At 39.0% G+C, this 24,718-nt stretch overlaps 1 protein-coding gene across 2 annotated transcripts in view; it reads right to left on the bottom strand.

Moving 5' to 3' along the window:
• PRTG (protogenin) overlaps positions 1 to 24,718 on the bottom strand; it is an 86,328-nt gene that overhangs the window by 54,078 nt on the left and 7,532 nt on the right. Inside the window, exons 1-2 of one of the 2 annotated variants that reach the window (XM_048956589.1) lie at positions 15,870 to 15,890; positions 15,263 to 15,382 (exon numbers count right to left, since the gene is read on the bottom strand). The exons of the other annotated variant lie outside the window; for it this stretch is intronic. The gene's annotated coding sequence lies outside the window, so the exon portion shown is untranslated. Of the gene's footprint in view, positions 1 to 15,262; positions 15,383 to 15,869; positions 15,891 to 24,718 lie in introns of those variants that run through there. 2 annotated transcript variants of the gene reach the window in all.

The raw sequence follows: 24,718 nt of genomic DNA on the forward strand, positions 1-24,718 counted from the left end.
GTAAGTTAACCATCGCTTAATATTTAAGCTTTGTGTTGAAATAATTCCTCTACTCACTTCACTTTCTTTCAACTGTTCTACCTCCTATTTATTGCAATGCATTCTCAATGATGCTCTTCTGCACAGAGTACACATGCAGCACTGATGTACACCAAGCATTCTATCAAATGCTCCCTCCCACCACTACCACCCCACAATCTGATACTCTTCCATAGCATAAAAAAATCAAATTCTGGAGTGCGGAGGAAATATGACATCACCCAATTGCTTTCTCTCCATGCACAAACTAACTCCTAACATAGGCCTAACTATCCTATTACTAGTAGAGCTATTTAATACCTCAGGTCAGAGTAAATCCTTCTTGCACTGCATTCCAGTAGTTGCACAAGCACTACAAGAATTAATATTCCTAATCATACTGCCAGAGCCCAAGTGTTGCAGTGCTGTGAACAGACCTCCCAAAGACTGACTGACAAGTCAACCAAACCACCATGTGTAGCAAAACCATCTGAAAGCAGCTACCACAGCAGATACCACATGGTGCAAACACTGTGGCCATTGGAAACAAGGTCTTTCACCCCAGATGTGACACAGACTGCTAGGATGAGTGCAGAAATGCTCTGGTATCCACAGTCAGCCCCATGCTTGGCTGTGGCTTTTAGGAACAGGTCTCCACAGCCCCAGCATACTCTGCACCCTCACTGCAGAGAGAATTGGACTCACCTGCAGAATTTAACACAGTTAATTGTTTCAGTTTCAGTTACTTCTCTCAGTTTTGAACAGTACCAGATTCATAAATCTCATGGTTAAGTCCAAATTAACCACTCTGTTTAAAGCAAACAGAAACCCCACAGCCTGCATAAAGCTGTCACAACAGAAGTTGTACATTTGAAGCCTGCCAGGAGATGGGGTGGAGATAGGATGAGGAAACAGAACACTTCTCCTAACCACGTATTTTCTTTCAATTGCAAAGAAAGCATCATAAGAAAGCATTATAGTTCTTTGTGATTCAGTGCAACTCAAATAATCTGTCCATGTATCAGATTGTTCCCATAACTCTGAACTTGCCAGCTTTGTTTTCTGCTGAATTTAATGCTGTCCAATCTCCTGCCATTTTCCACTACAGAAGAGCAAAATAAAAGCATCCAGACTTGTCTTACATCCTTTCCTTCTCATCTGTCCCCATCCCTGCCTACACAGACAGCGTGTGTCCATCCAGACAGGCTGCAGAGTATTCCTCCAGTGCTGTTCTCAACAGATAGAAATTTCTAAGAGAACGCATAGTGCTTTGCATTCATCACCTATTTATTGAAAGCATGATGTAGTCAGCCAGGCAAGCCTGCTTAACTTTCAAAATAAAATCTTGTGAAATACAAAAAAAGTATAAATGATGATAAGAACCACACAGATCAACATAACGCAAGCCTCAGAATCACTGATACACCCTCATATATGGGTATGTGATATATGTGTACAATATATAGTATGACATGTGCTACGTAGTATATAGTGTATTACGTACTATATGTTATAGACTGTGTATGCTACACGGAGTTTACACATATTTATACATATCTACAAGCAAACATTTTATTTTTCAATGATTTATTCCAATGCATCCTGTAAATCACAGGATAAATCACAGGGTGAAGATTAAAGTCAGAAGGGATCTTTTCAAGAATTCCTAGAAACAGTGGAAAATTAGTAATTCACAGAATAATGCATCACAATAGCAAGTAAGAAAAGATTCAGCCATACTGTTTAGAAAATCTAACATTAATTGAGGCTGATATTTAAATAACATTTTTCTATCTGAGCAAGAGAAAGGCATTTCCTCAGAAATAAAGTCTTCAGTGATAGCAAAGTCAGAATTTCAGAGAACTGCTCAAAATCTTCAGGAAAAAAAAAAGTCATTAACGTCACTAAAAATGACTGTAGAAACAAACAATAAAAAAAAAATCTCCATTTGCTTCTCCTGATCAATTTCAATTTATACACTGTTTGTCAGTCTAACTCAATACTTTTTCATTCTGCATCTTGTTTCCTTATGCAAATCTCCGGTTCCTTCGTAATTCTGACTTTATTTGTGCCAGTAAAATCTGTTTTTACAAGTCTATTGCTGTCTCGTGAAACCTGACCTCTTTGTAACAGGCTTGTTTTCATGGCGAGTGCTGATACCAACTCAGAACCCCAAGAACAAGTCATTAAAGCAGTGCTGTTAAGAGGCCAGAGCTCTATAAAATGGATAAGAAACAAAGTCTCAAGAGACATTGGTTGTTCCCAAAAGGAACCCTGCAAAACACAATAAATGTAAGTGCCTTTTTATTTGAGGTTTCCCCCTCTTCTTCAGTCTATTTAATCGTTTTGTTCTCAGATTTATAGCCAAAAGAAAACAATTAATGTTACTCCAAGAAGCTGGTGCTCCCACCTTTTTTTTTTTTTTTTAAACTTCTATGATCCCAAATGCTGAGCAGAAAAAAAGAAAACGATAGAAAACGTATTTACTTTTAAAATCTCTTGCAATTCAAGTGATGGTAACATATGTTTATATAGTTACTTTTGAGTATGAATATTTGTAATTATATAAAACACACGTGCCCAGTAAAGTTATCCTAACAGAGAGAAATAGGAATACAGTTCTGTATGAGTTTCATCACTTACCATTGTAAGCAAACACTCATAGGCTCAAAAGACAAATTACTTGCCATCACATGCTGATTAAATGTTAGAGAAACACTGCTTCTGTCTTCTGTGATATACATGGATTGAAACCATACATTTCCCATATGGAAAAAATTGTTTACCTAAACAGGTTTAAATAGACTTACCAGTTAAAGTTACATTACAGAAAAGTGAAACATCTAAAGAGATGCTCAAGCTTCATACCTTTTTTTGTTAAAATATAGCAGTCCTTTATTACTATTATTTTAGTATTTCCTTCACTCCTGAAATGACACCCCGAAGCTCATTCAAATGCAAGTTCAGATGACTTTAAATGTTCCCTTTCATCTTGCACTTTCCACCTGTGTACTAAAACCAGAGGCTACGGCAGGTCAAGGCCACCTCGTGCCTTTCTGTATCTAGGCGATTTCTGAATGAGTTTCCTTGAGGTGCAAAAGAAATTCCAACAACCTACATATTTATTGCTTTCAAACCTTGCTGGTTTCTTCACACATACCAGCTGACATTGACCCAAGACTGGAGCATAACTGTATAATAAATAAGTTGAAAGCAAGGAATTGTACTGAAATTACTCCCTGAACTGAAACAGCAGCAGAGTTGAGTATCATCTATCCAGACAGCAGCAAACATTGTGAAATTTTTTCAGTACAGATACCAGCTACTTCAGTGTTTCTCAGGAGATAACAGCCTCTCACACAGATGAACCACTCGGGTAGAAAGAACAAAAATGCACAACACCATTTGTAGAATTGATGTGTTGATGGTACAACAGAATTACACAACAGTCTTAACCTGCAAATGAAACCAACCTGCTTTGATTAGTAGTACTGTTACTAAAAATCCTTGTGTGGAGAGGCTTCACCTGGGAAAAACGGGCTTGTATGCTGAAGAGAAGCTACGGCCACTTCCCAAGCAATAGATTTCAGGACACCATGTGATAAATTGAATATCAATTTTTCTCTTCTTGATCTCGTTTTTGTAGTGCTCTCTCCCACAAGTGTTGAAAATACTAAAACATATTAGATTTTAGCACTGAAACCAACTAGCACATGCCTTCCTTGAACAAAGCTTAACAACTGATTATGAAAGCTTTGCCATGCCTGTTGGCTATATGGACACGTATTTCCCAACTATACGCCACTAAGATGGCCTCTGCATCTGGATTTGGATAAGGAATAACTTTTATACGAGCACTGACAATCATCCATGTGTAGCCATTCTCCCCATTTCTGATGAAGCAGTTTGAGTAAATAGGGCTGTAGCTGTAGCCAAGCAATCTAACGGATGAATCTTTGCTCAATTATGCAGGAGATGCCAGTGGAAATTAAATAAAGTTGTTAGGAACTTGAGATCAGCACAGAGGTGAATTTCACAGAAATGGAGCAATGTGTGTAAAGTTATGAATAACTGTATGTGAAAAGGAAATGTTGTGAAGGCATTTTGCATGTGCTACTATAACACTGAGGTTTCTTGCGCTCACCTTTAAATCCTTGATCAAGCATTGTTTCTCCTACAACTATGTGGCATTAAAATGAGATATTTCTACAGAGAATAAAAATTGACTTACAAAGAAAGATTAAAAGAGCTGAGACCTGATTAGCTCTGGGAAAGGAAACCAAAGAGAGAAATGACTGCCTTACAAATATACAAAGGAGATATTAGAGAGGATGGGAAGCAATGGCACTCATCAATCACTAGAAACAGAAAAGGCTGAAAAAGGCTTTAGCTGCAGAGGCGGAAGTTGAGGAGAGTTTGCTGAAGGGCAAAACATTTGTGAAGAGCAGGCAAGCAAGGCAATGCTCCCACCAGTAAAAGGAGTGGCTGGGCTGCTACCCACCCTGCCCAGGGGGCAGTGGCACTGCTCCTGCCATCATCCTACACCAGATGCCATAGCAAAGATCCTTTCCCAAAGAAAATCTTTGTTTTCTTCTTTTATTTTTTTTTGTAGAAACCTCCAGAATCTACTAGAGTTTTGCTGATTTTTTTTCCTCACTGCAGTGCAAAAAGACAACTCAGAGTAAATTTGTATGAAGAAGTCCTTGTGGCTTTCCAGCCTTCTATCTCCCCCACCTTCTCTTTCACTCTAAAGCATTATCAGTATGGTACATTCTACATCAATAGGCCCTAAAACCTGTGGAGATAAGATAATGAAGCTAGTACATAAACAAAAAGATAGGTAAAAAGGAGTCGGTGCCAGTAGAGTATGCAGAGCATATGGGTGTCAGCAAAAGATTCCCTGAGGAATAAGAGACAGTGAAGGTGTGCCACAGGCTCAATATAACCTGTCTCCTGCTCTGTGTTTTTAGTGGCACCTCCTGAATTGAGATGCTTTCACTGACTGTGCATCAGTTTAGTTAGAACTGAAATGGACCAATTCAAACCACAAGTGCTTTTCTAACCACGATCCAGATCTATTAGTGAGGATACTTGAGTGAGATGACAGCGAGAGCACAAATCACATAGGCTGCTCACATCACTGCCAAAATGTTAAGAACTCGGAATGAAAATTTTGGGTCAAATTCTTGACTTTTTACTCTAGAATTTTAAAACTGTGCATTTAATTCCTTTATTAATTCCTGGCAGTAGATGCTATCATGCACTGAGCTATTAATGAGCCGAGATAATCTAACAAAAAGCAGCTGATAGTAGTGAAAAAATCAGCCAATTGTCTTCTCCTCCCCAGAACCTAAGAACAGGGAGAGGACTGTCATATATGGAAACTCATCCTATGCCTCTCCTCAGATTCATTAATTAATAATCAGAAATGTATTTGTATATTAGAGCTTTCAAGATGTTCTTACTTGCATGTTTAGGAACACCTGGAGAGCAAAAGGGAGGTGAATAATGTTGAATCCTATTCTTCCCACTCACACATATTGCACCCATTGCAGGCCTCTGCATACTTGTAGGAAAGAAGAGCAAAAGACTGTACGACATCCTGATCTGACACACAAAAATGCCTCGTTTAAGGCTTAATCTCAGAACAATATCCACAGATTTTAATATCTTCATATTAACCCAAGTCAAACCACTGTTCCAGTCCCAGAAGGGCAGTATGGATCATATATCCAATTGCCTTTCTAAGCATTTCAAACAAGCTATTTATGACCACTTCACTTCCAAAGACAACATACATTATATCCTGAACCAGTTTTCACAATTTTAAAGTCCCAGCTGATATACAGTAGAACTGAGACAGTTAAAGAAGTCAAAGTCTTCAAGCCACCTCTCTTCACCTTAACAATGACTTGGGAGTAGTTTTTCTCAGTATCTTGTATTCTCTAACCTCAAATTGAATTTAATCCTCAAGAAGGTGCAAGAAGGAGACTGATGCTATGAATCCCTCGATTTTAACAAGGTACTAACAATGAACTGTTAGACACTATTAGAATCAGTACTCCCTTGAATTGTCTGGAAATGCAGTCATCTCTGTTGAATTGTATTTATTTCCTTTACCTTTCTGTTTCATTTTCTTACTTCAGACTTGAGCTTTAATTTCGCCCTCTCCTTTATTATAACAAGTTGGTCACTAAGATTGCAGTGTTAAGAAGAAGGCAAGTCACAGAAAAACTCTTTATCATGGAAAAAATGTGCTTAAGTCAAAATCAGAATTCTGGGTAGGGTATCAAGTCGTGTCTCTTATAACCTATGTTACAATGAAAGGCAGTCACAGAAGTGCAAATAAATTCCCTCTTTTAATAAATTCTCTCTGCATTGTTCCAGAACATCCAGAACAAAAACTGTACAGCCCACTGTGCATACTGGCAATATCAGCAAGCAGATTAACATTTAGCCTATCACTATGCTATTTGTGAAACAGATTACACTGCATATTTTCACAGATATTTCTCAAGTTAAATGTATTTCCAGGATAAGGCCAATATACCCATGTACTCTTCCTAAAATGAAAACAGAAGATAAAGAAATGGTCTTCTATGACTTTACTGATATTAAGAAATTCCTAAGATTGTGATAGTAGCAACACTGAAGCGGCAATTTTGAAGCAGACTCTGAAACAGAAAAGGAGTCTAGTCTCAAGCTATTCCCTTGGAGCATTACAAGTGAGTAATAGGTAGGTTATGTGAGACAAACTGCTGCACTGATTTGACACTATCAGTAATTGATAGGAAATACCCATTGATGTTTACTTCAAACATTTTTCTTAACCATTTGTCAGTTCTTCCTGCCCTCATAGTAGGAATTTTAACATTTTAAAGACGGTGGTTTGAAATTCCAGTTTGTACAGAATACAATCTACAGTGATCCAAGAAAAAGAAAAAAAAAAACCCTCCAGACCTATATTTTTGGAGCCACTAACTTGCAATACAACTTCAATTCATTTTCCCTTTCTACCACACTTTCTTCTAAGTCAAAGAATTGATTTCATCAAAATGGAGTGACAGACAGAGTGCTGCTGGCACAGCTCCATGCAAGTTATGTTCACAAATCCAGAGAGAATGGATGTTAAAGTTTGCTAACAAATATTTATCACCCACTCCTTCCACTGACACTACGAGGGAGTTGTATCCTTGACTTCAATGGGCTTTGAATCAAAGCCTTATCTTAAAGGTAAGTGATATTTTTTTGTGAAAATACTGGATCTCTAATGAAATATCTAAGTTATGTATGTACTATTTCAGACCTCTGGCATGTACTACCTTTTTGAGATCAGAGGGAGAGAAGGAAGACCAGAGAGAAATGGAGATTGATCTGCTTCTATTAATTCTAACAAAGTTTTGTTGTTGTTGCTGTTTGTTTGTATGTTTCTATATTATTTTTAAATGGATGTTAAGTATGCCAAATCTTCAACTGAACATACAAACACAGACGATAATAAAGAAATAAACAGCCAGATATTACAAAAAGAGAATCAGAAACACTACTGAAAGCCATGTAAACACAGAGAATGAGCCAGATATGGGCACAAAATTTGATATTCCCTACAGACAAAACTGATCCTTTAAACTCATGCCCCACAAGTTAGAGCTCATGGAGCAGTACTGGCAGCTTGTAGGCAAGGAGTAAATATTTTGGAGACATTAGTCAAGAGACTCTCAAAATCACATTCTGAGTTTTGGATGCACCAAAATCTGCTCTACATATAGGAGTAATTAGACAGCTTTCATTGATATATACCAAGAAGATCCCAGATAAGCTAACAAGTAAGGATTTGGGCCATCTGTCCTTTCTGCTATCCTCAATTCATTACCATTACTCTGGGCAAATCTCCTCGAAGCCCTGATTCCTAAGCTGATGAGTGGGCTCCTTCCCAGAGCTTGCTGCAGTTTCACCTCACACCATGAGTTAATTACATCTGGGAGACAGTCTGTTTTGAAACTTACGGCCATCTTATTACAAAAACATTTACTCCTGGCCCATCACACACTTTGTTCTACCACTGAAACTAAACAAAGAGAAGCAAGGAGAAAAAAAAAAAAAAGAACAAACAAAGATAGAAACAGTGTTATCCTTTCCTCTCACTGCTGCTAAGAGGTACTTAAGAGCATAATTTTACACACTGATTTCCAAACTAAGATGTAGATTATTTAGAATTGTTCTACAATCTCCAGGAAATTGGGAAGAACAAAAAAAGAAATAATTAGCTTCATATATAAAGAATACATTTTAAAATTATGATGCAAACTGGCTTCTTTGTGCTTTAAAATCTTGGTACAGCAATGTCCATGTAATCCTCACCAACCTACACTCAAAAAAATTTGCCCAGGCACAAACTAGCCACTACTCCTCCAGTACTGAAGAATGCTATAATCTAAAAGCAAAGAAATGGAGAAGCGAAGAGGTCAACAGCCTGAGCACCCTCGAACAAAAGTTCCCTTGGAGATGTCAGCTGCAATCTCATTTGTTTCCCCTAACACTTTCAGGTCTCCCCGCTCTTTTCTTTAGAGCTCCTAATTCAGTGGCTGACAAATGATCACTTTAAAATCTGTACAGGAATAACCAAGGCTGAATATGTCCACTGAAGGTAACTAAGCTCTCCAACCATTTGGGCTGGGGCTGGATTCTGTAAAGCTGCTTCTGACCACACACACAGATACACAGCTCTAACCACAAGCTTCTCAAAACTAACAAGTCTGAATTTTCACATTTACTACCTATTGTAGTATTTTCTCGTCCTGAAAAACTGGCAGACTAATCTTGACTAGGTTTTTAGGGTAATACACCCAAAGTTCATTCTTTCTTTCCTACAGATAGTAGGAAAGTATACTACTGACTTACCACATGGAAACTGCTGAGAGCAAGTTTGCTGATATATCACACTGCCTAAAGTAAGGAGAGTAGGAGGACTCCAGTGGAGGAAGAAGTTAACTGACACAAAAGGAGAAGAAACTTGACTAGATAAGGACATTTTTTAAACCCTTAGGAAGAAGTGAAAATATCCTTTTACTTATATGTCCTGATGTTTCAAAAATTCATTTTTCATGTTTCATTAAAAATGAAACAAAACTTTCTTTTTCTCTGCAAGAGGTCTTCAGAAGTGAAAGTCTGGGGACAGAGAGCATCACCTTTGGTTGCTTAGAGAAAAAAAAAGAACAAACGATGCACATGGTTCTGTAATAGCCTCCCTTTGGTGAGGGGGTTTTGAAAACGGATGTCTGAAGTCAGAATTAAGCTTTACTGTTGCTGTTTTTCTATCCTCAGAAGCATTCAGTCCTGTAAATATTTGTTTTCTGGGCACATGACAGATCAAATGGCAGACCAGGCTTTCGCCATATGAACATATGGCTGGCTTTTTAAGCTCTCCTTTGTACAAAGTAACTCAGTCAATTCATAATTATTAAAATAGCCATCACAGGACCAGGAATCTCTAAGATACTGATCCATTTTTTTGAGGATAAAAGTAATCATTTGAACTCAGAATACATGGGGCTTTATGGATAAAGACGCTGTTTCCTTTTGCAGCATACATTTACCACAGATTTTGGAAAGCGTGACTTGCACGTCTGCTGTACATGAAGAACATCAAAACAAAGAAATGTGGCTCTTCAGAAGCGTACAACCATCTTTCAAAAAGTTCTCTTTTAAACACAGAAATATGCATGCAAGAATATAAGAGTATAGTCTGAAAGTTAGACTGCACATCTTCTTCCACCTACAGACCACCGGAACAAAGGCGGCTTGTTATTCATGACATATTGACATAACTGTGATAACAGTGGAATCACAGCAGCACCAGTGTGCTAGAGAAAGAAACAGTGGATCCTAACTGACATCCTAGCACTTCATGAATGCTTCATTTTACTGTTTACTCTCCTGCCCATCAGGTGCTCTCAGAGCCAGGCTAAGATGACAGGAGAATCACATTATGGCAACAAACACCAGATTTCTTAATCTGAATGAAGAAAGTCCAGGAATCACAAACACAAGCTTTTTACCTTATCAAAGCAGCTAATGATATTGCAACAACACTTTCCAGCTCTTGCAGCTATATGCAAGCTATTCACATGACATACACATTGTGTTCCCTCAGCTCAATCACTTAATAAATGGCAAAAGAAACACCACCACTATCCTCCCTAATGAAATCAGACACATCTATGGCCTTAGGAGTTATCACCAGCACTGTTTTCAAGGAAAGCAAAGACTAAGGCTTAGATACATGGTTTTGTAATTTCAACATTTTATTGAGAGTACAATGATACACCTGGAATCATATAAACAGGCACGAGGGATTTGATCTTTTCACTTCTGAAGGCTCCCCAGCTGGGGCTTTCCCCTCTCAGCTTTATCTAATATCCAGGCAACAGTGTGTGGCCACAGTATATGCTAACACACTTATCAAGGAATTCCCCTCTGCTGTCCTACAGACAAGAAATGCAGGAAATAGTACAGAAAAGGCACACAGTAAGCCACATTAACCAGCTTCAAAGCTGCTCAACTTGTGTGGCTGCATGCATTCAGGAGAAAAAACATCAGTTTTTCTCTTCTGGGGAAGAACTGCTTTCCTTCAGCAGTTTGCAAAGTGACCGCCTTCTAGTATCTATGCTTAATCCTACAAATGCCTTTCTTTGGAGTTGTTGCCATTCTGTGAAGAATTAGTTCTGCTTAATAGCCCAACTGTTGCATGGAGAGCATCCAGCACAGTTTTGCGCTTTACAACAAGATGGATCAGAACACAAGCAGGACTGTGTAACAAAAGACACACTCTATCACAACTGTCCTCATCTGACATAAAGAAAAAAGAAGAAAATCACAAAGGAGAATAGAAATAGAAAAATAAAGATCAATTACTATGATTCACAGGTTCCTCAAAAAAGAGCCCCCCAAAAGAACAGTGAAATTGTGATAGTCACTCAGTGAAACACAGAGAAGCCAATTTCAGTACTGTGCAGCAAAAACTTCCAACATTGCAAGCTCTAAAGCTGCTCCACTCTGATCAATTAATTTCACTGCAGATGCCAGCAGAAGGGGAAAACTTCTATTCACCCATCACGTAGCTTCAAAAATAAATAAATGCTATTCCCAGCGAAAACTAAACAAGACCCGAAGTAGAATGCAGTGCCCACACTTCACCTCACCCTGCCCAGCTCATCAATCACAGGAAGCACTGCAGAGCGCATCCCAGGACAGCAGTGGGGCCCCACACATTCCTGTGCCGCCCACCACTGCTGCGCCTTCCCTCACATCTAGGAGGAGGTGGAGGAAGAGGTTTCATTTCTTACTGTGGCAAACTGACACCATCCGCACATGAATGAATGTAAGCTGATACGGCAGTGCTGGATGTCTTCAGGCTGTCAGAAATGCTACTTGAGAGATATGAGCACTCTGCATTTTTTGCTTATAGTGTTTCAGAATCAGCATCCTGGGACGAAATACGGAATTTCACTGCAAAAGGTTGGGGAGAGAAGCTGGGAATTCAAGCCCTTTGGCCCCTTCTGCAAATGTCAACACTGCTGCATTCTCGTAGGGAAAGGAAAGATGCCTCGACTCTCAAGGGCCAAACGCCTTCAGCTCATTCCTGTCACCAAATGCCCTCCTACTGCATTACACAGACCAGAGATCTCTCCCAGTAAGTCCTTCTATGCAGCACAGTAACTAACATCAACATTCTGAATGAAGAGCAGCAGATAGAAATACATCTCATCCACAAAAAAAAAAAAAAATAACAAAAGGCATTTTCAGTATTATGTATTTACTTAAAAATATTTAAATGCTCTAATTAAATGCTTATCTGCAAAATTTCCAAGGTGGGGAAGGGGAGAAACTTACAACTACTGCAATGTCATGTAAAACAAGTCAGAAGTGTGGCTTCCTGGCAAAAATCATATGCCTGAAGTGTGGAGATGCTTGTATTTTTCCTGACCTCTTTCTCTCATTCTCTTACATGTCCGGAAAACAATCTGCAAATTTAATCTGAACGTACCATAAAAACTTTCATATCAAAATTAAAAAATAAAAAATAAAAAATAAAAAATAAAAAAACGAAAAAAATGTCTTTAGAGGAATTTACCTCAGAAGGTGACTTATTTTAGGCTGTTTGCTACAGTTGATAACTGCTGGTAGGAGGCAATAGTTGGATTTCCAGTTTGCCCAGTCACAGGACAAGATAGTAGCCATGTTCTACTAAGTAATACCTCTGGTTATTAGATATACTCTGATACACAATGCCAACCCAATTTCCATCCCTGTGATTTTCAAAGGCTCATCTCCAGCTCAAGGCCATGACTTAAAGCTACCTACAAGGCACCAAGGTAGTGTTACCTGGAGCACAGAAGCCAGCATCCTCATCTCAGACATCATGCTCCAGGCTGAAACAAAAAAACTCTGAGAAATGGGACTGATCCCTAGGAAATCAAAGTGCAAACACGAAAAGAACATCACCAATCCCCCATGAAAGAATATCTGCAAGTAGGAACGGAGGCCTATTCAACAGATGTTGTACACATTCTAGATTTTTGAGGCAGCTAAGAAGCAGGTAACAGAGAGTCAACAGTTAAGCACTATTAGATTATTTGAATTCCTTCATCTCTTGTGCTTTTATGATAGTTTAAGTCACTCATTTATCTCAAGAAATAAAAATTTCTCCCTTTAACCTCAAAAAGAGGGAGAGGAAAGAGTAAACAGACCAAGTTCCGTTGTATTTTCTTGTGCATTACACATTCGTACTTCCATCAACAGAAGTTTAACATCTTGGCCTGAAGCCAATCAGAAATCCCTCATAATGCATTCAGTAAGCCAAATCAAAACAATATAAGTTTATATGAGTGGGGAAAAGAAACTTGAAGCTCATATTTCATCTGCTGCAGCTCATCATGCTCACTCAAACAGATACAGAAGGTTAACTGGCAGGATATGCTCTTTAATCCCTGTTATTTCCAGTGGAAGGAACTGAGCATAAAACCACTTTTCTCAGTACTTTATGACAAGCATCAGCCAAAATAATAATAACAATAATAATAATAATAGTAGTAGTAGTAGTAAGGAAACCTGTCCCAGCTGAAGGGACAATGAACAGAAGGGGCTGGCAACACGTTTTCCTCATGCCACTCAGTTTTTTTGGACACATTTGTTACAAAATCAAAAAGATGATTCAAAGTCCTTAAAGCAGAAACATCTTCCTCTGCTGAACAAAAGGGATTCTAAAAATAGCATCAGACAAATGGACAGATGGCACTCTTGTCCATTTGGAGAATGCTGGGTTTGTACAAAAATGTGTTTAAACGGTGAAAATAGGACCTGGATGCTAGCCTCAGCTTGACAGCTGCCTGTGCTGTCTGCAGGTAAATAATCTATTCATTTAATCCTCTACAATTTATTCTCTTCTCATTTTTTTCCACATCTAAACCAAAGGCAACACATCAATCTTATTTTACTTGCTTTAGGCCTCTCTGGATTGCTTAGCACCACATATATGAGAGGTATCAGAAGCATTAATAACTACATATTGTACACACAAAAACTAAGAGCAATGTTGATAGAAATTAATGTTCTCAACCCTCTGCCACATCAACTGATCACAAAAATCTATGGATTCATTAGTAAAAAAATAAAAATAAAAAAATGGGAGGGAACAAATCACAGGAAGGAGGAGGAAAAAAGAAAACACACACCAGAAAGCCCTAAATACACTGATGGAATTGAAATGATCTGTCCCTCTTCATGAGCACCGCACTGCACTGATAAACTAAATCTCTCTTTGATTGAAGGCCGAATTAAAACAAAGCAACGCAGGAACTCTTCTGACCCAAAAGTAATCCACTCAATCATATAATGCATCCCTTTCCTTTTAGTAAAATGAATAGCCCTCCATAGAACCTTTTTTTTCCTTGACAAGTCCTTGACAGAAGAATGTGAATGTGGACAGTTAAATGAATCAATCACCAGCTGCTAGTCTAGGGCCAAGATGGTGAGCTGAGGGGCCTGCCAGAGTTCACTGACCACTGGTCAGAGCAGGACAAAAGCTTTGCCTCTATGAATGGCCTGCTTCTGGGATCCAAAGGTCACTTAGCTGCCTTGGAAACGGTCCCTTTTGGTTATTTAAAGTTCTCAGGCTATTCTACTACAGATATTATTGTTTCAGGTGGTCACCATCTTTCCTCTTCACAAGTTTGTCAAAGGCCAGGCAACTGCTATCTAGGTAAATGCAAGACAACGGCAAACACAGCAACAACTAAATAGTGGGGAAAAGAACAATTAAAATAAGTACAAGTTATGCTTAACATCTAATCATAATTCCAGCTACTGAACATGCCTGTGAAAATCATCCTTACAGATAGAAGATCAAGCATACAAAGTGCCAGATTCTCAACAAGATCCAGGTGCATAACTTGTGCCAAGAGTGAAAAGCGTTGAGTACAGTGAGCAAACATGGCTAATGATAATTCTCAGTGTACTGACATGTTCTTTAAAAAAAATTAAAGCTATTGTTACATAGGTGCTCAGACACCAGACCACACTTTGGTTGGATCATAAAGTACTGTAGACTTAGTAACTTGTCTTAGGACTTGCAGTAGGGAGCAGGCACTCTGATATCAAAAGGCTTCTTCCTGATACTCAGTCTATAGAAAACTCCAGTACATCCATGAATATTTATTTCATTTTTTGCTGTATTACACATACATAAGACAAATGAAGCCAACACCAGAGCCTTCCCACAAATGTGGCATTCAGTTTATCTGCCTCTTACATGTGTGTATGCACACATGATGAAAATTTGCAAATTCACGTGCTTAGAAGCTAGGAAGCTGAAGTAAAAGTTGCTTATGGATCTTGATTTGCTCTGTTTGCATACATGCTTTAGAAAACAATCCAACTGCACGATCATACTTCCCCCACTATTCATGGAACCAAATGAATGGCGCTCACGTAACCAGCATCTATTCAGTATTTTGTTTTCCCTCCTCTGTTCAGTGTGTGGCCTCATCCCTTATTTATTGCACTCTACTAAGCACTGCCCTGAAGAAAGAATTATTAACTTCCCCATGGCCTTTTCTGCGGGGCTCTGAATTACAGTTCTTCACAAATGTTAATGTACTTTCACAGCACCTCAAGATGAGGTTCTATTATTATTTTAACTCTACTGTTGGGTACAAACAGTTGGATGGTGGCCCAAAATACTCACTAATTTTAGGTGTCCAGGAGAAGACAGTGATCCTTCAGAAGTACCAATGTGTTGCAACCACGGCTGGAACTAAATCGTGTTAGTTCCAAGAGATCAAAACTCAGAGCCTCACATCAAACACTGAGGGGAAAAACAAACACATGATCACAGGCTTTCTGTGAAAAGTGCAGTCAGCCTGGTTTGTGTCACGTAATACAGAAGCTCCCGGTTGAAGCAATTATACAATTTAAGGCCTCTGGAACTCCCCAGTCCGTGTGGTTATCTTTTGCCTTTCTGAGGTGCCTGTGGAAAGTACAGGACTCCTGGATTCACATTCCAAATTGAGGAATATCAGTTGCTCTGGAAAGTATACTTTGTTCTGCCATTTTCTCTCGAGCCAATCCTTGCTCCTAGCCACTCCTGCTCCCAGCTTGTACCCATGGTCATCTCCAAACTGAGCCAACCCCAGGTCTTACTCTGCAGCCTTCTTAGTTCTGGTTGCTTCCCACCAGAGCATTTTTCCTCCCCTTCCTGACCTCCAGACACATGAGCCTGCTCACACCTCCACCTCTCCCATGCCCCCTCCCAAACTTCCTCTCCAGGTAATTACCCCATTGTTTTCACTTACTTCAGCTTTCCATGCCAGCTGGTTTCTCCCAGCAGTGTTAGCTCACACTTTTTCTCCAATTTTGAATTAATGAGGAGCTAAAAGACAAATCCACAGCTGCCTGGGACCACTCAGTACGAAAGCCCATCTCAGCCATCACAAGGAAAATGCTCGGCACAAACAGCATGTCCTGTGTTTCCAGATGATTTTTCCCTCAAAATCTACAGGACGACCGATTTTTGAGATACATTCATAGCAACAGAAAAAGCTACTGCCAGACCAATTCTGCAACAAATCCCATCTCACTACTCCCTAACTGGACATTCCTGTGCTTTCCTAGCAAAAAGCAAAAATAAATAAAAAGCAGTTTAACTTTAGATTTGCCACTGAATGGGATAAACAGTCCTGCAGAGCTCTAATGTGTACAAAAGCAAACAAATAAACTAGAAATATCCATCAAAGTTGAATATTGCAGTGACATATTTCTATCCAAAGGGTTATCATATCAGACACAGCCCTGTAATATAAATATTTGGTAAGTTTAACAGCAGATAGTGCGTAGAATAAGATCGTCATTTGCAGAAATTAACACAGCAGAAATGGTCATCACTGGTATTTTTAGCAAGATTTGTCACTTGCAAGCATCAACAGGCCTCAGTTCTACAATGTTTGGCAGACAATTTTCCTTTGTAGAAATGATGGAAAGGTATTTCACTTTCCTTAACACAGACATTTTGCCAATCAGAAATTAAGTTAAAGAAACACTAGGTCACACCTTCCCTCTGCTGTAGTACTAATCTACCAGCTGATAGCTCCTAAAAATGGTCTGACAATGGCATGACTCCCCAGATGGTCACAAATCCCAACTACTTCTGCTTCTTTATCTTCAAGTCAGCTCTAGTATCTATCAGATCACACAGAACACCAGTTGAAATTCATCACAGCTTACTGCATTAGTTTGATATCTTATCTAGCCCCCCCCAAAAAAATATTTCCTCTGTCAGGCTACCGATCAGATAAGCACGAGGGTCACTGCATTTTCAATATCCCAGTCTACATTTTCAAAACTTCAAAACTAGTGTCAGCGAGTTTATGTTTAAAGCATGATTGATTTTTCTCTTTTGAACCAATTTTCTATATTCCGTTGCAGTTTCTTTTTTAATAGCTTCATGATTATGTCATCAGTAGAGTCTCACATTCAGTATATGACAAAAATCCCACACGCTTCCACTAATGGAAGGCATTAAAGTAAGCATCGACACTACCAGCATTTACCCAAATGCGAACCATAGGTTTTGAATGTTTCATTCTCCCAGCAGGATCTACCTGCAATGTCACCCCTTGTACACAAAGTGTAGTAAGTCTTTGATACAATTCTAAAAGTAAAGAACACCTGTTTCCTAAGCTGAAGTGCTATTAAATTCTTAATAATAAATGTTAATTATATTCTTAAGATGAACTATTCTCAATACAACCTGGGACCATAAAAGAGCCTGAAACATACTATCGTGCATCTCACAATGATACCTATTATCAAAATACGTATCTCACCTTTTCATGGATAATGGCAGTTAATTGATGATCTATAAGTAAAGTTCTTTTTACTGTGCATATTTTAATGACTTATTTTAAATAAAGTCATGCAATCCCAGTAATCCTATGTGGGGGTGAATCTATAATGCACTGTGTGGATTTCAGGGATTCACCATCTGAAAGCTTTTATTCTTCCACAGTGAAGGAAAGTTATGACCTTTGACATGTGGCTACGGTGCCAAAGAAACTGCTCATAAATGTGTGTCAGTAGAGAAGCAAAAATCAATAAACTCATTTAATCCACTGAACAATTATGTAGTGGGACACAATATATTTTTAAAGCGCCAACTGCTCTATTCTTTCTCTCAAGAGATGAAAATTCTACCTAATGGATTTGGGGATATCCATTTTGTTTGGAGGTTTTACAATCTAAACCTTCTCTTTAGTCCATTAATGAATATTTTAGCCAATTATGTCACAAATTGTTTGTACATTCATTCCTGTTGTGAAAGGTCCCTGATACAGCCAAACCCAGGTAGCACTACATATAGCACTACAGGAATCCTAGCAGGTGGACAGACATCCTATTAACAACCACTGCCATTACCAGACAGCTACGCACAGGAACCAAATACAAGCAGGTGTTAAAAGCACCGATTTTACACACAGACTGCTCAAGAGCAGAAAGAACAAGATATTATTCATCACTCGAAAACGCTGTGGTTCATCATTCTGCAGCAGTTTCAAAAGACCAAGTGAGTGACTGCCCTACAACAGATACAAGGGCTGCTCCAAAAGTAATGCCTCTATTTTATTACATTGGTCCGCAACATCAGAGGCAGATGTTGATGGTACAGCAATAGAGGCTGAACCTTCCCACCAATATTCCATTACATTTTGTTGCTGTGTGACAGACGGCAGCAGAGGGACAGTCTGACAGAATGGGGTCTGACATGGAAGTGTGGATGAAGCAAAGGGATGGAAATGAATTCCTCCATGAGGAAAAAATGGCACCCACTGACATTCACTGATGCTTGCTGAATGTTGATGGAGACCAAACAGTGAATGTGAGCACAGTGAGGTGGTGGGTGGTACATTTCGGCAGAGGTGACAGTGGGGCACCTCCTCTGGTCTGTCAACGAAGTATTTAGTCCTCTACTGTATGTTTTATGTGAATCAGCAGTGCACAATATCAGATGAAGACCATGACCATTAAAAACAAGTACTAAATGCCACTTGTTGGAAACGTTATAAAACTCCCATCAAAGTTACCAAAATTTCCATAGTTTTATCTCTTGCACACTGTAACAATACTTACCTTTTCTAATATTCAGCATAACCAAGAATTTAAGACACCAGAAAATATAATTATTGTTAGGAATAAGGCTCAAATTCTTAAAAGAAAGAAGGAAAAAAAAAAAAAGTTCACCAACTGGAAGGAACAACAGCCACAAAACCTCTACTATTGAGAAACAAACCCCAAACCCAATTACATCTCCACTTATTAAATAAATGAAACATTAATTTTGATAACATATGGGGTGGTGCATCAGAATACAGCCTCAGATGTAGCAGTTACATGAGCTATTGTGCATGGAACACTGAAGATCTGTATTATATATTTGTATATATGCATTGTGGATGTTATATATAGTTCAGTGACGATAAATTAAGCTGCCCTCTTAGTAAGAGTGGCTAAACTAGCAAAAGCAGTATCAGCTTTCAATCTCTACTGAAGATCAATGACAAATCTGCTTGCAAACTGTGGGCTAACGGGTTGTTTGCATAAATGAGCACTGAAAGGAAGATTAAGGAAAAAAAAAAAAAAAGAAAAAGGACCATTCCTTGCTCACTCACGCTTTTGGGGAAGGCAAAGGGGAAGTTTCACCCTTGTAATTTGGGATGCACCATGCACAAAGTTTCTCTCTCCTCAGGCAATACGACAGAGTCATGCCAGAACTCCCATAGACCATTTCCAGTTAACATCAATTTGCCGGATGTCACAGACAAGTTTAATGAACAAAATGATAGATGTCTGACAACAGCTTCATAAAGCCAATGAATCCTCATTACAAAGAGCATACACAATGCACAGCTCAGCCCGAGGCACATTTTACAGTTATCAGAGGTTTACTAGAATGTTGGTGTAGATAGTGAAATGGTAATTGAACAATTTACCCTAGTTAATCCGCTGATAAATTGCGCAAACGATTATTAACACATAGATGATTGTAGTAGCAAGAAAAAAGAAAAAAATATTTAGAACTCTTGCACGTTCTAGGAGCTTAAGATCAATTTTAAACCTTCATTGAAAACATGATTTGATAACTTTCAGTGGTAACAAAACATAGAATAAAGAACAGTATCATGTAACATTGAGTCCTTTTTATTGTATATTGTAAAGGCTATCAAAACAGCTCCTTCTTAATCACAATTATTATCTGATTTTAAAATGACAGCCATATCACTTGAGACAAAATATTATACTTCTGTCCAATCATTTTTACTCATCTAAATTTGGGGTCAAAACTGACCTCAAAGTATCTTATGACACTTCCCTCCTCTGCCACAGCTGTGAAAATAAGCTGCACTGGAAAACAGTACCTCCCCTCCTTCCAGTCACCAGACAGGAATAAGAAGGGAGGGGGGGGGGGAGCTACCAGAAGCAGCTCTGCAAGTCCAAAACAATATCACAGCATATATGTGACATTCAATTTATAAAGAAAGACAAGAAAAAAAAGAAAAAAAGAAAAAAGAAAAAAAAGGACTGTATGCAGCAAAACCAGCTTGTGCCTGGCAGGAGAAAAGGGTGGGAACACTGGAAAGGACACAAACTTAGGGAAGATTTTGAATATTAGAACAGATGAATAAACAAACGAAGAGCTTTCCTGGATACTTGGATTTGGATACATTCTCCTCTCCAAGTTATCTTCAGGTGCACAGGAAGCGAGTGCCTCACCATGCAACTCAAAGAACTGGCTGATAGATTTGTAATGATTTTGGTGAGAAAGGGTGGCTTACCATCACTATTCCATATGAGAAATTAATGCTGCAAAGGTTGAGGGGATACAGAAGAGCAAGTCATTTTTCCAATCCTAATCCCTTGTTTCTTCTTTAAGCTGACAAGGCTCAATGAGTATCAAAACTTCAGCTGGATGATTCAGAGAGGTATTTGGAGTAATGCAAGCCCTCAGCAGTAAGCAGTGTGCATCTATCAGGATGTCTATAGATCAGCTATTACACGAGTGGAAAAATTACACTGATCAATTAAGAATCCGGCATTTTTTCTTTTATAATTCTATCAATTTCCCAAGGATACCAAAAGGACATGTGGGGTTTGCACAAGTTCTGACCTAATGAAATTACACAGAATGTAATTAATCAACATGAACAAGAACCTGATATGAAGATGCTACCAATTAATAAATAAATAAACAAATAAATCAGACATTTACAGAGCTGCCACTGAATCTCCTTGAGTTTCTTACACTCAGGCATCAATGTATAAAAGATGCACATCTTTACAAACCATAATGTTAGTTTACCAGCCCCCTAGCTATCTATTCAGTTTAGCTGCCCCCTAGCTATCTATTAAAGAACACCAGATCACATTTTCAGTGCTTGTAGTTAACTTGTGTTTGCCTTTTCAACCTGGTGATTTCAAAATCGTATTCTGATACTAGTGAACTAGGCAAGCTTTACTGCTTCACACTCAGTATACTACTCAGCATAGCCTCAAACTAGAGATAAACTCTCTTCTCTAAAATATTGCATCAATCCCACTTAAAGTGATGATTCAGAAAGGCATGCCAATCTAGGGCAGAACTGTAAACACATACAGAATGGAATCTGCCACTCACTGCACATCTACCTAAGCACAGGCTTGGAAAACTGTCCTGTCTGAATTCAGATTTGATGAACAGCAACATTTTGAGATAAAACCCATCTTGCCATCAGTCCCACTATACTGGCTACTATGAAAAAAAAAAGCATTCTGAAGATTCTATAGATGAGAAGACATATCCAAGACCTCTTCTGTAGTTACATTTGTGCTTTTTACAACAGATTTCATTCCTAATTCAGAAACAACAAGCATTTTATTTCTCACTGCCCAGGAGAATTTCAATAAGGCTCTAAAAGCAGTTGTCACTTTCATACTCAGTTCTTGTCATAATTCACTCAGGAGTATTCTAGCACTGAAGAAAATGATAAAATACAAGTCAAAGTGCAATCGTAAAGTCTTGTGAGGAAAAGCTGTGATGATCATTATCACCTACAGAATGCTATTTTTTCTTCTTTTTTAGTAGTGACTTAACTGAGCAGATGACTTACCTGTATTTTATTCTGCAGCAATGGCTCTTAAAAATAACCATACCTTAGCATCTCCTGAGCTATCCAAATGCAGGACTTCCACACTTGCAGATTATTAATCATTTTTGCACATCTCTTTGCAAAAGAGTACTCTTACCTCCACCACTTGCTCCCTAGATTTTCAATTTTCCAATTTTTTTTGTTTTTTATGTTCTGGTTTTTTTTGTGTGCTTTATTTTTTTACTATTATTTTATTTTTGTATAAAGCCATTACTGTGTTTATGTTATACAAGATCAAATGACATGACTCAGTTTTTTCATGTACACACATTCATTTAAACCAATGTCCAGATTCAGAGACAGGAAGAAATATCCCATGTGAAAACACTGAAGTTGTGTTTGCTTTCTAATACTACTTCTGAAGATCATCTGACAAATTGCCATCAAAATTAACTCCCTACAATGACAGAGATTTGGGATATGAATAGCACAAGTAGCATCCTTGTGCCCTCATGCCCTTTCTCTGTATTAACAGTCTTAGTCAAGGACAGGTTTCCAGAAGGAACAGAGTGCATCCCATGTTCCACACCACATCCTTATCTCTAAATTACAGAGAGGTGGATTTGCTGAACTATTCAGGTAAGGAATTGGTTGGATGTTCACAACCAGAGAGTTGCTGCCAATGGCTCTATGTCCAGATGGGGGCCAGTTACAAGAGGTGTCCCCCCAGGGTCCTTGCGGGGACTCATGCTCCTCAGCATCTCTATCAGTGACATAGACAGTGAGATCAAGTGCACTCTCAGCAAGTTTGCTGGTGACACCAAGCTGATTGCTGCAGCTGACACAGTAGAATGGAGGGATGCCATCCAGAGCGATCTGGACACTCTTCAAAAGCAGGCACAAGAAAACCTAGTGAGGAGTTGCACTTGGTCAAGGCAATCCCAGATATGAACACAGACTGAGAAAGCAACTCATCGAGAGCAGCCCTGCGCAGAAGGACGTGGGGGTCCTGATGGATGAAAATCTGGATACGATCCAGCAGTGTGCGCTTGCAGCCTAAAAGGCCAACTGCATCCTGGGCTGCACCAAAAGAGAGGTGCAGCAGGGAGAGAGAGGTGATTGTCCCCCACAACTCTGCCCTTGTGAGGCCCCACCTGCAGGAAAGCATCCAAGCCTGGGGCACCCAGCACAGGAAGCATGCAGAGTTGCTGGAGTGGGATCCAGAAGAGAGCCACGAAGATGATCAGAGGACTGGAGTATCTGTCCTGTGAAGAAAGGATGAGGGAATGGGCCTTGTTTAGCTTGGAGAAGAGAAGGCTCTGGGGAGACCTCACTGTGGCTTTGCAGTACTTGAAGGGAGTTTACAAGCAGGAGGGGAAATGGCTTTTTACATGGTCTGACAGGGCCAGGAAAAAGGGGGGAATGGCTTTAAATTAAAAGAGAAGAGATTTAGGTTAGATGTTAGGAAGAAATTCATTATTATTCAGAGGGTGGTGAGGCATACAAACAGGCTGCTCAGAGAAGATATGGGTGCTCCGTCCCTGAAGTATTCAAGGCCAAATTGGATGGGATCCTGGGCAGCCTGATCTAGTAGCTGGCAACCCCATTCATGTCAGGTGGGATGGAACTAGATGATCTCTAAGGTCCCCTTATCCTAAGCCATTCTATGTTTCTGTAAGTCCCATCAGCATCCATTCCCACACCTCCTGTGAACTCCACTTACTAAGGTTCCTACCTATTTTATATTTCCACATTAAGCATTCTTGGTTCTCAGATTTGCTGCCAACTTCTTAATCAGCATATCACTCATTCCATTTATTTCATATTCCAGAAGTCTTTCTTCAAAACACTGTATACAAGCAGAAGCAACTATATAAGGTCATTTTCAAACAATGTAAAGGAATATGTGCGCGTTCCTACTTACTGGTCAGAAGAGGAAATAAGTTTATACAACTGTAAACCCAAGAACTAAGGCTCCCAAAGACTGAATTGTTCCACTCCTTGCCAAGTTTCTACTTCCCCAGTACTTAAATCACTCATCCCTTGTAATCCTCCCAGAGATGGTAAAATATCCCAGTACTTTGTTACTTTTGCCTCAAATTAATGATTAAATACTAGTAACAGTTTTGGATAGAAAGCTTTTTATCAGCACTCATAACTTTCATAACACGTTCATTCTCACTATTTCACCTCTGGTCTCATTCTGGTGTTCTGATATGAACAATATGCTACAATGAAACTCCCGAGCCAGAAGTGAACGTAACTTCTTCAGCCACTTAACAGCTGGGAAATGCACTGAGCTTTCTCATCAGCCAAATTCCAACAGGAGTTTTAAAAGCTCCTCAGTGTAACAGGGGCACAGACAAAAAAATTGTACCTTGTCATTTGAGGGGTTACGGTAATGAGAAGAATCTAAGTGAGCTTCCCAAGCATAAATCAGACCTGCGTGCACCTGGGATCAGGTGGGAATGATGCCTAGGTGCTTTTTGCCTGAGCTGCAGATGCCCTGATCTATCAGAAACCTCCTCTCAGAAGCCCAACATGCAATTGATGAACGAGTGTTTTGGAACAGAGCCTTGACATGATGATTATGTTATCCAGAAGTCACTGTGGTTTTTGGTGTTTTTTTGGTTGGTTTTTGTTTGTTTGTTTGTTTTTGCCTTTGCAAATGCTCACACTGATGGAACAGAGCAAAGATTTCCCTTCCCCTGAGAAGACCAAATTCTATTTCATTGAAAAAAATTAACCAGAATTACTGTTGAGAGATATGAAACATCAAGTAAGAATACATATAAACATCTGCCTGGTAGTACTTATCTACATTTCCCTGTAATACATAAGGAAAGCCATCTCCCTCCAAATCTTTTTACATACAGAGAAAACAACAGAAGAGAAGGTTGTAACTTCATTACACAAACCGCAGCCAAACCAGTGGTTTCATAACCATCTCCTCTCTACATCTGCTGTATCTCTATCTGCAAAAAAGTAACAATTTTATCCATTAAAAAAAAAAAAAGTTTTACTAC

This window comes from Lagopus muta, chromosome 10, assembly GCF_023343835.1.
Source record: "Lagopus muta isolate bLagMut1 chromosome 10, bLagMut1 primary, whole genome shotgun sequence".
Lineage (NCBI taxonomy): Eukaryota > Metazoa > Chordata > Aves > Galliformes > Phasianidae > Lagopus > Lagopus muta.